Here is a 14,794-nt window from a genome sequence, read left to right as displayed (position 1 = left end):
TTAAGCTCAATGTATTGATTGATTCTGCTTGCTACTGATGAGGTGTTTCAGTAGTTAATATGGTTTCAGCTGCCCTGCTGGAAAGTATTGTCCAGAGGGAAATAAGCAGGAAGATGTCTGTCAGCACGGAGCATCTTTGGAGGAAAGTCACAGGTCCTCTTCACACACTTTTTCTTCTGGCTGTAGATGGATCCTGAATGCTGCAGACAGCATCACCACAAAATAATGTCTCTGTAGTTGTTATGTGTGATTCCAGGGGATGGGGTGGGGGCTGAGAGCCATTCAATCAGGAAAGGAGAAGTCCTGAATTCTTAAGCCTCGTACACATGAGCAGAAAATCGAAGCAATCATACAATAATCTGATTGTTAGTACACAGATTTCGACAGCCGATCACCGCCGTTCATCCGAAAGGACAAACACAAACATTTTTCTTGCATGATACCAGATTGTACAATTTTCATTTACTCAGTACAGTTTTCATCCAAAAATACAATACAATACATTACATCACTTACAAATGTCTATCCTGTCGTATGAAAATGTTTGTAAATTGAGTAACCTCTTTATTTTCAATATGGAGACTAGCATGAAAAAAAAAAAAAATTGGAATATTATTCGTCCGATGTTCTCATCGTGTATACAAGGCTTTAAACTGGTGAGTCTACAGGGAACAGTGCTGGAGAGGAGGTGAGTATAGCAGCCAGAGCTGCCTTTTTTATGTTTTACTCTCCGGGGACCTTTTAATTCTATGACCTGGCTGATGTTGGGAATTAAGCATTACAACTTGGTCACTAGCCTGTCCCTTTGCCTGCTGATTCACAATGAAGGAGCATCAGTGCAATCTTCCCATTCTGTTTTGTAATCCTGTCAGCATGTTTCCAATGTTAGACTCATAACATTGTACATTCTGTGCCACTCCCCAGTCCTGCTCAGACGGTGTTACAAGAGCTAATATAAAGATAGATCCAGGAAAATAATGATCAAACATTTTAAAAGTGGGTGTTTTATAGATATACAGTGCCTTTAAAAAGTATTCATACCGCTTGACATTTTCCACATTTTGTCATGTTACAACCAAAAACGTAAATGTATTTTATTGGGGTTTTACGTGATAGACCAACACAAAGTGGCGCATAATTTTTTTCCAAATAAATATGTGAAAAGTGTGGTGTGCATTTGTATTCGGTCCCCTGAGTCAATACTTTGTAGAACCACCTTTCGCTGCGAATACAGCTGCAAGTCTTTTTGGGGATGTCTGTACCCTGTCCCTGCTGAAGAAAAGCATACCCACAACATGATGTTACCACCACCATGTTTCACGGTGGGGATGGCGTGCACAGGGTGATGTGCAGTGTTAGTTTTCCACCACACATAGCATTTTGCTTTTAGGCCAAAAAGTTCAAGTTTGGTCTCATGGCTTCTCACAAACTGAAAATGGAACTTCTTATGGCTTTCCTAAAACAATGGCTTTCTTCACCTTTCCATAATGGCTAGATTTGTGGAGTGCACGACTAATAGTTGTCCTGTGGACAGATTCTCCCACCTGAGCTGTGGATCTCTGCAGCTCCTCCAGAGTTACCATGGGCCTCTTGGCTGCTTCTCTCCTTGCCCAGCCTGTCAGTTTAGGTGGAAGGCCATGTTTTGGTAGGTTTGCAGTTGTGCCATACTCTTTCCATTTTTGGATGATGGATTGAACAGTGCTCCATGAGATGTTCAAAGCTTGGGATATTTTTTTAATATGTAACTCTGCTTTAAACTTCTCCACAACTTTATCCCTGACCTGCCTGGTGTGTTCCTTGGCCTTCATGATGCTGTTTGTTCACTAATGTTCTCTAACAAACCTCTGAGGGCTTCACAGAACAGCTGTATTTATACTGACATTAAATTACACACAGGTAATTAATTTAATAAGGTGACTTCTGAAGGCAATTGGTTCCACTAAATTTTAGTTAGGGGTATCAGAGTAAAGGGGGCTGAATGCAAATGTACGCAACACTTTTCAGATATCTATTTGTAAAAAATATTGAAAACCATTTATCATTTTCCTTGCACTTCACAATTATGTGCCATCCTGTGTTGGTCTATCACACCGTTTCTTCGGAGTGCCACCTGATGTTGTGCCTTCAGGCTTGACAAAGTTGTCAGATGAGACCAAACTCCTGCTCTGTCGAATATTACAAAAGCAAGCGCTCGGTTGGCAAAGTGCAGTGCAAAGCAGTGGTAGGTGGAAGCAGCTTTCTGAATCCTAAGCTCTTCACCTTCCCCTACAGGACAATACCTGGCCAGCACTGCCCATAGCTGTTTTGATTGCAATAGAAGAATGGCCTGAGTGACCCGATGCTCTGCTAAGTGGAAAGCAGGGCGCAGAGGGGATCAAAAGGGAGGGTGGTGGTTAGCTTGTAGCATTTAGCAGGGAGAGTGGTGTACATAGGAGAGCTAACAGGAGGTTTTGTGGTGTGGAGGTGAGCAAAGAGGGCGATGGGGAAGTGAGCTGAGAGGGGTTTGGGGCATGGAGGTGAGCAGAGAGGGATTGGGGATGTGGAGGTGAGCAGAGAGGGGGTTTTGGGGTGTGGAGGTGAGCAGAGAGGGGAGTGTGGAGGTGAGCAGAGAGGGAGGTGTGGAGATGAGCAGAGAGGGGTTTGGGGTGTGGAGGTGAGTAGAGAGGGATTGGGGGTGAGAGCAGAGAGGGGGTTTTGGGGTGTGGAGGTGAGCAGAGAGGGGTTGGGGTGTGGAGGTGAGCAGAGAGGGGTTGGGGGTGTGGAGGTGAGCAGAGAGGGGAGTGTGGAGGTGAGCAGAGAGGGGGGTGTGGAGATGAGCAGAGAGGGGTTTGGGGGGTGGAGGTGAGCAGAGAGGGGGCGTAGAAGTGAGCAAAGAGGGGTTTGGGGTGTGGAGGTGAGCAGAAAGGGATTGGAGGTGTGGGGGTGAGCAGAGAGGGGGTTTTGGGGTGTGGAGGTGAGCAGAGAAGAGTTGGTTATGTGGAGGTGAGCAGAGAGGGGTTGGGGGTGTGGAGATTAGCAGAGAGGGGGTGTAGAAGTGAACAAAGAGGGGTTTGGGGCGTGGAGGTGAGCAGAGAGGGATTGGGGGTGTGGAGGTGAGCAGAGAGGGGGTTTTGGGGTGTGGAGGTGAGAAGGGAGGGGTTAGAGGTGTGGAGGTGAGCAGAGAGGGGTTGGGGGTATGGAGGTGAGAAGGGAGGGGGTTTTGGGATGTGGAGGTGAGCAGAGGGGAGAGGTTGGGGTACAGAGGTGAGCAGAGAGGAGTGTGTGGAGGTGAACAGAAGGGGGGCTCGGGGTACAGAGATGAGCAGAAATGGATTTTTTGGATAAGAAGGTGAGCAGAGAGGGGGGTTCGGGGTACCAAAGTGTGAAGAGAGCGGGTTGCAGTGCAGAGGTGAGCAGAAGGTTTCTGGGGTGCAGAGACTAGCAGGGGCATTGGGGTCCAAAGGTAGGCAGGGTGGGATTGGGGTGCAGAGGTTAGCAGAGAGGGGAACATGCAGTATGATTTTGCAGCCAATTCATTTAAATGCGATCTGGTGCATTTAGACTGCATTTGCAATCTGTTTGGGATGCCATTAACAATGCATTGGCACCTACATGCAAATCGCAAGGACAATGCAATCACCTGCAGTATGGGAAATGCACGCGGAGCGCTCCTTTCTCGTACAGCATTCTGGTGTGAACTGGCTATAGTCCCCAAACCATTTTTTTAAAACTGTGCCACACCGAAAACGAAATGCATTTGCTAATGCATGGGGGTAACATTAGGAATTAATCGCACCCTTGTGCGTCTGCTAAAGAGCAGTGCATTTGTGTGCACGTTCCCCGATGTGTAGTAGTGCTGTGAACCAAGCCTCAACTAAGGAGCCTCAAGAAGGAAAATCATTTTCAAGAGCGACCTGCCTGGAAAAAGGTTGAGAAACACTGATCTACACTATCTATCTATCTATCTATATATCTATCTATCTATCTATCTATCTATACTGTATATATATATATATATATATATATATATATATATATTGTATGTGTACAGTGCATCCAGAAAGTATTCACAGCGCTTAACCTCTGCCACATTTTGTTATGTTACAGTCCTATTCCAAAATGAATTAAATTCATTTGTTTCCTCAACATTCTACAAACAATACCCCATAATGACAACATGAAAGAAGTTCGTTTTGAAATCTCTGCAATTTATTAAAAATTAAAAAATTAAAAAAAACACGTACAGTCAGGTCCATAAATATTGGGACATTGACACAATTCTAACATTTCTGGCTCTATACACCACCACAATGCATTTGAAATGAAACGAACAAGATGTGCTTTAACTGCAGACAGTCAGCTTTAATTTGAGGGTATTTACATCCAAATCAGGTGAACGGTGTAGGAATTACAACAGTTTGCATATGTGCCTCCCACTTGCTAAGGGGCCAAAAGTAATGGGACAGAATAATAATCATAAATCAAAATTTCACTTTTTAATACTTGGTTGCAAATCCTTTGCAGTCAATTACAGAATGAAGTCTGGAACGCATAGACATCACCAGACGCTGGGTTTCATCCCTGGTGATGCTCTGCCAGACCTCTACTGCAACTGTCTTCAGTTCCTGCTTGTTCTTGGGGCATTTTCCCTTCAGTTTTGTCTTCAGCAAGTGAAATGCATGCTCAATCGGATTCAGGTCAGGTGATTGACTTGGCCATTGCAGAACATTCCACTTCTTTCCCTTAAAAAACTCTTTGGTTGCTTTTGCAGTCTGCTTTGGGTCATTGTCCATCTGCACTGTGAAGCGGCGTCCAATGAGTTCTGAAGCATTTGGCTGAATATGAGCAGAAAATATTGCCCGAAACACTTCAGAATTCAACCTGCTGCTTTTGTCAGCAGTCACATCATCAATAAATACAAGAGAACCAGTTCCATTGGCAGCCATACATGCCCACGCCATGACACTACCAACACCATGCTTCACTGATGAGGTGGTATGCTTAGGATCATGAGCAGTTCCTTTCCTTCTCCATACTCTTCTCTTCCCATCACTCTGGTACAAGGTGATCTCGGTCTCATCTGTCCATAGGATGTTGTTCCAGAACTGTGAAGGATTTTTTAGATATCGTTTGGCAAACTCTAATCTGGCCTTCCTGTTTTTGAGGCTCACCAGTGGTTTACATCTTGTGGTGAACCCTCTGTATTCACTCTGGTGAAGTCTTCTCTTGATTGTTGACTTTGACACACATACCCCTACCTCCTGGAGAGTGTTCTTGATCTGGCCAACTGTTGTGAAGGGTGTTTTCTTCACCAGGGAAAGAATTCTACGGTCATCCACCACAGTTGTTTTCCGTGGTCTTCCGGGTCTTTTGGTGTTGCTGAGCTCACCGGTGCATTCCTTCTTTAAGAATGTTCCAAACAGTTGTTTTAGCCACAGCTAATGTTTTTGCTATCTCTCTGATGGGTTTGTTTTGTTTTTTCAGCCTAATGATGGCTTGCTTCACTGATAGTGACAGCTCTTTGGATCTCATCTTGAGAGTTGACAGCAACAGATTCCAAATGCAAATAGCACACATGAAATGAACTCTGGACCTTTTATCTGCTCATTGTAATTGGGATAATGAGGGAATAACACACACCTGGCCATGGAACAGCTGAGAATCCAATTGTCCCATTACTTTTGGTCCTTTGACAAGTGGGAGGCACATATGCAAACTGTTGTAATTCCTACACCGTTCACCTGATTTGGATGTAAATACCCTCAAATTAAAGCTGACAGTCTGCAGTTAAAGCACATCTTGTTCGTTTCATTTCAAATGCATTGTGGTGGTGTATAAAGCCAAAAATGTTAGAATTGTGTCAATGTCCCAATATTTATGGACCTGACTGTATGTAAATATTTACAGCCTTTGCCATGACACTCAAAATTGAGCTCTGGTGCATCCTGTTCCCACTGATCATCCTTGAGATGTTTCCACAACTTGATTGGAGTCCACCTGTGGGAAATTCAGTTGATTGGACATGATTAGGAAAGGCATACACCTGCCTATATGAGGTCCCACAGTTAACAGTATGGTATATACAGTCATGGCCGAAATTGTTGGCACCCTTGATATTTCTCCAGGAAATCATGTATTTCTCACGAAACGTATTGCATTAACACATGTTTTGCTATACACATGTTTATTCCCTTTGTGTGTATTGGGACAAAACAAAAAAAGGGAGGAAAGAAAGCAAATTCGACATAATGTCACACAAACCTCCAAAAATGGGCTGGACAAAAGTATTGGCACCCTTTCACAACTGCGGATAAATAAGAATGTTACAAGCATGTGATGCTCCTGTAAACTCACCTGGGGCAAGTAACAGGTGTGGGCAATATAGAAATCACACCTGAAAGCAGATAAAAAGGAGAGACGTTCACTTAACCTTTGCATTGTGTGTCTGTCTGTGCCACACTAAGCATGGACAACAGAAAGAGGAGACGAGAACTGTCTGAGGACCTGAGAACCAAAATTGTGGCAAAATATCAACAATCTCAAGGTTACAAGTCCATCTCCAGAGAACTAGATTTGCCTTTGTCCACAGTGCGCAACATTATCAAGAAGTTTGCAACCCATGGCACTGTAGCTAATCTCCCTGGTCGTGGACGGATGAGGAAAATTGATGAAAGATTGCAACGCAGAATAGTCCGGATGGTGGATAAGCAGCCCCAAACATGTTCCAAAGACATTCAAGCTGTCCTGCAGGCTCAGGGAGCATCAGTGTCAGCGCGAACTATCCGTCGACATTTAAATGAAATGAAACGCTATGGCAGGAGACCCAGGAGGACCCCACTGCTGACACAGAGACATAAAAAAGCAAGACTACAGTTTGCCAAAATGTACTTGAGTAAGCCAAAAGCCTTCTGGGAAAACGTCTTGTGGACAGATGAGACCAAGATAGAGCTTTTCGGTAAAGCACATCATTCTACTGTTTACCGAAAACGGAATGAGGCCTACAAAGAACAAAACACAGTACCTACGGTAAAATATGGTGGAGGTTCAATGATGTTTTGGGGTTGTTTTGCTGCCTCTGGCACTGGGTGCCTTGACTGTGTGCAAGGCATCATGAAATCTGAGGATTACCAAAGGATTTTGGGTCGCACTGTAGGGCCCAGTGTCAGAAAGCTGGGTTTGCGTCCAAGATCCTGGGTCTTCCAGCAGGACAATGACCCCAAACATACGTCAAAAAGCACTCAGAAATGGATGGCAAAGAAGCGCTGGAGAGTTCTGAAGTGGCCAGCAATGAGCCCAGATCTAAATCCCATTGAACACCTGTGGAGAGATCTTAAAATTGCTGTTGGGAAAAGGTGTCCTTCCAATAAGAGAGACCTGGAGCTGTTTGCAAAGGAAGAGTGGTCCAAAATTCCGGGTGAGAGGTGTCAGAAGCTTATTGATGGTTATAGGAAGCGACTGATTTCAGTTATGTTTTCCAAAGGGTGTGCAACCAAATATTAAGTTAAGGGTGCCAATACTTTTGTCCAGCCCATTTTTGGGGTTTTGTGTGACATTATGTCATATTTGCTTTTCTGCCTCTGTTTTATATTTGTTCCAATACATACAAAGGGAATAAACATGTGTATAGCAAAACATGTGTTAATGCAATACCTTTTTTGTGTGAAATACTTGATTTTCAGGAAAAATATCAAGGGTGCCAACAATTTCGGCCATGACTGTATGATGATCATCTAGTGCAATGAACAAACATATTCGGCGCTCATACAAATGATAGAATGAATGAATGAATGATTGGAAATAAGTCAGTTCACAATGTTGAATGAAGTGAAGGCAAGGTACTGGATGAACTCCGGTGTAACAATGATACCGCGATCAATACGTTCATCCAAGTGATGTGCAGAATGGGAAGGGGATGGACAATGGAAGCTGGAAAACAGACAAACAGACCATCAGTTCCTCGCCAAGGATGGGGAGATCCCTCAGAGACATGCAAAGGAACAACAAGCAGGGCGCCAGGTCAACGTGGATAAAAACAAGTGAACTTTATTATAAAAACACTTACATCTAAAACTCCCTCGATATGTGTAACAGGCAGGGACAGTGGAGCCAGGAACACCAGAAGAGTGGAGCCGATGATCAGTGCATAGCACCTGCTGCGGTGGACTCCCCGGTGTCCCTCCGTGCCTTCCTGCCAAATGGTAGGTGCCATGAATAAGAGGAGGGTGGGCTGCAATATGTTTCAGAAGCTGCGCCTCCTTTGTCAAGCAGCTGCTTCATCGGCTCCACTCTTCTGGTGCCTCTGGCTCAACTGTCCCTGCCTGTTACACACATCGAGGGAGTTTTAGATGTAAGTGTTTTTATAATAAAGTTCAATTGTTTTTATCCACGTTGACCTGGCACCCTGCTTGTTGTTCCCCACTGTTAACAGGGCATGTCAGAGCACAAACCTCCGAGACAGGATTGTCAGCTGACAGAATTGAAGGTCCCAATGAGCACAGTGGCCTCCATCATCCATAAATGGAAGAGGTTTGGAACCACCAGACATCTTGCTAAAGTGGGCTGCTCGACCAAAATGAGAGATTGAGGGAGAAGGGCCTTAGCCTGGGAGGTAACCAAGCACCCAATGGTCACTCTGAAAGAGCTCCAGCATTTCTCTGTGGAGAGAGGAGAACCTTCCAGGAGAACAACCATCTCTGCAACACTCCACCAATCAGGCCCGTATGGTAGAGTGGCCAGACGGAAGCCACTCCTCAGTAAAAGGCAAATGGCAGCTCACCTGGAGTTTGCCAAAAGGCACCTGAGGGACTCTCAGACCATGAGAAACAAAACTCTCTGGTCTGATGAAACAAAGATTGAACTCTTTGGCCTGAATGCCAAGCATCATGTCTGGAGGAAACCAGGCACCTCTCACCACCTGGCCATTACCATCCCTACAGTGAAGCATGGGGGTGGCAACATTATTCTGTGGGGATGTTTTTCAGCGGCAGGGACTGGGAGACTAGTCAGTATTGAAGGAAAGGTGAATGCTGCAATGTACAGAGACATCCTTGATGAAAACCTGTTCCAGAGCGCTCTGGACCTTAGACTGGGGCGACGGTTCATCTTTCAACAGGACAACAACCCTAAGCACACAGCCCACGTAACAAAGGAGTGGCTACGGGCCAAGTCTTTGAAAGGCCTGGAGTGGCCCAGCCAGAGCCCAGACTTGAACCTGATTGAACATCTCTGGAGAGATCTGAAAATGGCTGTGCACTAATGCTCCCAATCAAACCTGATGGAGCTTGAGAGGTACTGCAAAGAAGAATGGGAGAATTTGCCCAAAAATAGGTGTGCCAAGCTTGTAGCATCATCCTCAAAATGACTTGAGGTTGTAATAATAATAATTGGTGCTAAAGATGCTTCAACAAAGTATTGAGCAAAGGCTGTGAATACTTACATACATGTGTTTTTTTTTTCGTTTTTTATTTTTAATAAATTGCAAATATTTCAAAATGAACTTCTTTCACGTTGTCATTATGGGGTATTGTTTGTAGAATGTTGAGGAAAAAAATGAATTGAATCCATTTTGGAATAAAGCTGTAACATAACAAAATGTGGCAAAAGTTAAGCGCTGTGAATACTTTCTGGGTGCACTGTATGTGCTTGTGGAATGCGGTTGGAATGCAGCACAGTCTAAAGCATATTACTTGCAGCAATAGGACAATGGATTTCATTTAACAAGGTACCTCCTACCATTCTTAGATAAGAAAGAGGGACTGATCACAGAGAATTATTAAGCAAAAAATGATTGGTTAAACCCACAAGTGTTTTTTTTTACCACAATCTTTTCTTCATACTGGCATTTTAAAGATAATAACATAGCGGATGAGTTAAATGTTTAATGCAGTATAAAAGTTTTGGTAGTTAAATTGTACATTTTGTTTATAGAGGTCTATACATCAGACCAAAAAGAGGGACAACTGAAGAGAAAAAAGGCATTAGGTTCAAAACAAGGAACAGTTCTGTCAAATGAAGGACTATGGGCAAGAAAAAAATCATGAAGAAAAAAATGCTGCTGTTAGAGGTGTCTGGGGTTTGTTTTTATGCCTCTGAGAGCAGCTCTAGGTTATCTAATATGTATATGCACATCGGGGAAGATTTACAAAAATTGGAAAGTGCAAAATCTGGTGCAACTCTGCTTAAAAATCAGTCAGCTTCCAAGTTTTATTGTCAAAGCTTAATTGAACAAGCTGAAGTTAGAAGATGGTTTTGCATTAGGCTGTTTATAGGCGTATTTAAGCCCAGGTTTATACAGGTGCGACTTGTCAAGCGATTTGACAGTTCTAAATCACATGACAAGTCGCACCCTATTGTCAACAATGGAACCGTTCAAATCCATCATAGTCGCACCAATTTTGAAAATAGCTCCTGCGCTATTTTTGCCGATTTCAGATGCAACTTGCATTGACATCTGTACATGAAGTCGCACAGATGTCAGGCAAGCCTCATATGAAATCGCACCAAGTCTGTGGCTTTGAAATTGTGCTACTTCAAGTGAAGTAACATGATTTAAATGTCGCCACAGGCTGATAGCTTCCATGCCACGCCGCATTGAGGCAGTAATTGCTGCAAAAGGGGCCCAAACCAAGTACTGAGTACATATGCATGCTTATACTTTTCAGAGGTCCAATATTGTTCTATGTACAATCCTTGTTTTATTGATTGCATGTAATTTTCTAATTTTCTGAGATTGTGGATTTGGGGTTTTCATGAGCTGTAAGCCATAATCATCACAATTATGACAAATCACGGCTTGAACTATCTTGCTTTGCATGTAATGAGTCTCATATATTAGTTTCACCTTTTAAGTTGCAATAAATGAACTTTTGCATTATATTCTAATTTTTTGAGTTTCACCTGTATATGTATGCATATACGTGCATACATACATGCTTATATGCTCAGAACAACATGACAGTAGAGGCATTTTTTTCTGCCAACTTCTGGTAGCATATTTGGAGAATTTTTCATATGCCGATGTGCTTGAAGACTAACAGTAAACTTTTACCCCCCCCCCCCCGAGTTCTTCAGCAAGCAAAGAAACATACGCGATAGATGCATCATTTATACGAGCAGTATATTTCCATTGTTCTGAACTTCACTGGGTCCATCATCATTAATATCCTAATCATTTCCCAGATTTAGTATCTACTTTTCTGATAAATCATTTATTGCAAACACTGGTCAAAACAGGCCATCCATTGCCAAAATATTTGACCAGAGATGTGAAAGATTTGCATGACATGCACCAACATAAAATATGCTACTATAAAGTAATGGCATTCTGTACCCTGCAAAGTGAACTTTGATCTGACATACTTACAAGATTCACTCTGGTCAGATCCCATCCTCAATCAGCAGTAAGACATTTCCTCTGCACAGAGGAACACTCCTATATTCAGTTTATTGCAGCAGAGGCCAGGGGCTGGACAATGCTCCTTTGTTATAGAAAAGTGCACTTCTCCTTTAACTTCTGCTCTACAACATATATTTTAGAAGAAGATAATGATGGACTTCATAGTCTCAGTGGCTGTAACTGTGCTCATAAATCTGGATGAGGAATGTGGGCGGAGGACAGAGCTGACACATACCTCCCAACTTTCTATGATGGAGAAGAAGGATACCTTCTAACACAAAGTACAGCACACCCCTATCACGCCTCCACTTATACAGAGCGTGAAGAATTTGTAGGCAAAACTGTCCCCTTATATTTTTTTCACCACTAATTCATTTTGCCAGCATAAAAAATAGATAATCCAATAGAGTCTAGATGACACAGACCTCCCAACTTTCTAAGATGGAAAAGAGGGACACCTAATACAAAGTACATTACGCCCCTATCATGCCTCCACTTATACAGACCGTGAAGAATTTGTAGGCAAATTATCTACTTTTTTTTACCTCTAATTTTCCTTATAGTAACATCACAAATAGCCAATCCAACAATGTAGAATCTAGATGACAAGTTCAGTGTAATGGATCCCATGTTCTATAGTACTTTTATTACTAGAACTCTATACATCAGACCTTAAAGAGTCACCATTGAGGCAGAAAGAAGGACAAAGGGATTTGCTTTCTGAAGAAGAATGGACTTTGACTTTTTAAAGTTAAACTTTTCCCCCAAAGCAAACCAAGAAGACAATATGGGACCACCGAAAAACAGGAGCCCCTTCTACACTGAATATTCTGCATGACACCCACCCATCTCTGAATACATAACACCATACTAGACAGATGTATATAATAGGCACACGCACAAGAATAGGCATCACATTAAAAACTGAGCTATTCCAGCAATCCTACAATGTCACACTAATCACCTACAGAGAAAAAGGAGTATTCTTCAAAAATAATGAACAAATGGTAGTTTGTGGATCTCACATGTATACATTGTAATGTGAAGCAGTACCTCTTACCTTTCCATAAACTCCAGATATGCAGCTTCTCCTTCGTCCCCCCTCCCCCCCTCCCTCCTCCTCCTTGTACCACGTCTGCGAAGTATCCAGTTGTGAGATGCAGCCAGCTGCAAGCAGACAGAAGACTCACTGTCAGATCAGGGTTGTGGGGGCATGTCCCTCCTACAGCTGGCCTAACTTCCGTTACCAATAGCAAGCGAGAAGAAGGGGCTGAGAGCCCGCCCTGTCCTCTCTGCTACTCAAGAACAAGGAGCAGCTTATTCTGCAGCCAGAGAATAAACACTCTCTGCCCTTTCCACTTCCAACAACTAGAAGTATGAAGATTAACATCTTGTGATATGAGGATGGCCAGATTATTCCTGCTTAAAATGACTGGGATGGAGTCAGGGAGGGTTGGAACCAATGTCAGGTTTCCATTGTTCCCTAGGTCCTTGTTAGAAGTTTCTCTTCCCTTCTAGTTCAAAGAAATGAGATTTTGTACATATTTTATTCCTCTATTTCTTACGGTCAGGGCTGAGAAATAAAACATTTATTATCTATTTTTTGTAGGAAAAACTTGAAATATTGTATATTAATATTAGGTGGTCAGATCCAGCTTTAGTCTCCTTTGCACCTCTTTAGCAGAAGTAATGTCCAGTTGTGTTGAAAGAAGCCAGTTGGTGCAGCCCTGGAATCAGACTAATCCCTGATCAGACAGTCTGAGGTCTCAATTAGACAAGAGGAGCTGCAAAGCAAGCTTCTCTGCTCTTCTGTGCTGTCATCTTAGATAACTTTTTTTTGTTTTGAATACAGTTGCAAGAAAAAGTATGTGAACTCCTTGGGATTACGTGGAGTTTTGCATGAATTGGGTAATTCAACAAAACAATGGCTGCAACAGCACAGAATACGCCTTCTGGAGTGGCCCAGTCAGAGTCCTGACCTCAACCCGATTGAAATGCTGTGGCATGACCTTAGGAGAGCGATTCACACCAGACATCCCAAGAATATTGCTACACTGAAACAGTTTTGTGAAGAGGAGTGGTCCAAAATGACTCCAGATCGTTGTGCAGGTCTGATCTGCAACTACAGGAAATGTTTGGTTGAGGTTATTGCTCCCAAAGGAGGGTCAACCAGTTATTAAGTCCAAAGGTTCACATACTTTTTTTTTCCCTGCACTGTGAATGTTTACATGTTATGTGCAATTAAATCATGGCAACATCTAATGTTTGTGTAGTATTATGTTCAGCAGACTGTGTTCTTCTATTGTTATGACTTAGATGACGTTCAGAGCACATTTTATGCCCAATTCATGCAAAACTCCACGTAATCCCAAGGGGTTCACATACTTTTTCTTGCAACTGTAGAGTAGGGAAGGGTTAAAAGAACATAACAGGATGGAAGAGGAAAACTGGAAAAGTGAGGGATATTTCCCATTTAGACAGTTGCGCCTGGAACAGGTAATTTCTACTTATTACATGTTCTGTGGACAACTCTAAAATTTTGAATTTCCCCTCATATCCTTTCTCAGTGTCAAGGGTCACCAGGACAAAAAAAGAGGGTTGACTCTTCCCAATGGGGACACAGACAGCATTCAAAACCTGACAGAGGGTCCCCACTGTGTCCACTATAAGCTATTCCCCACTGTATCCAAAATTTAAAAAAAATTTTTTTTCCCAGATATACACTGTAAGGGCCAAGTCACACAAGTGCGGTGATGGGCAATTTTTTGCACTGGAAAATGCAGGTCACCTCTAGGACACACAGATAACAATTATTTTCTATGTCTTACAAACAGTGTAGCACTTATTTCAGATTCAGATATGATAGATTATCATATATCAAAAGTGTCCCTTTGCCTTCAAAATTGCACCAAAACCTTTTTTTTAATATAATCAAATAAAAAAAAACATGCATAAGAATACAAATTAAAAGTCTCTAAAAAAAACTCATATTGTGCATCTTTGAATAAACCCAGATAGTGCTTGACACCTTTTCACACTTTTGTGTATCACCATCACTAGTTTTGCCCTCACCAGGGATCTATGACTTTAAATAACATGTAAGGTCATATACGTCTTGCGTCCCCTTTAAGTGGACCTTTAATGCACTCTGTGGCTCCTTCCATATGCTGAATTTGCAATCCAATTCCTTCATGGATTGTTCTGGGTGTTTCCCCTTTAAGACACTCTCCCCAGCTCTTTCTCTTACGTTCAGTCCCATAATTGAAAAGGTACTCACATGTACAATAATTGAAAAGGTACTTAACAAGCTTAAGTGTATACTCAATCCTTTTCACAAACAGATACAATTTCTGTACAGTGGTTCTTCACAGGGTCATGTGACTTCATCAGGGAACTGTTTGTTTTCTAAGCTTTCATTTC

At 42.6% G+C, this 14,794-nt stretch overlaps 1 protein-coding gene across 2 annotated transcripts in view; it reads right to left on the bottom strand.

Moving 5' to 3' along the window:
* PHLDB1 (pleckstrin homology like domain family B member 1) overlaps positions 1–12,509 on the bottom strand; it is a 180,905-nt gene extending 168,396 nt beyond the window's left edge. The window contains exon 1 of one of the 2 annotated variants that reach the window (XM_089678601.1): positions 12,435–12,509. The gene's annotated coding sequence lies outside the window, so the exon portion shown is untranslated. Of the gene's footprint in view, positions 1–11,341; positions 11,398–12,434 lie in introns of those variants that run through there. The other variant, XM_089678602.1, reaches the window with a different exon arrangement.
* Between the last annotated feature and the right edge of the window lie 2,285 nt (positions 12,510–14,794).

This window comes from Staurois parvus, unplaced genomic scaffold (assembly GCF_062004578.1).
Source record: "Staurois parvus isolate SC_StPar_1 unplaced genomic scaffold, SC_StPar_1.0 ptg000207l, whole genome shotgun sequence".
NCBI classification, from domain to species: Eukaryota; Metazoa; Chordata; class Amphibia; order Anura; family Ranidae; genus Staurois; species Staurois parvus.
The sequence above is the reverse complement of the archived record's forward strand: the minus strand, read 5'-3'. Positions and strand labels throughout refer to the sequence as shown.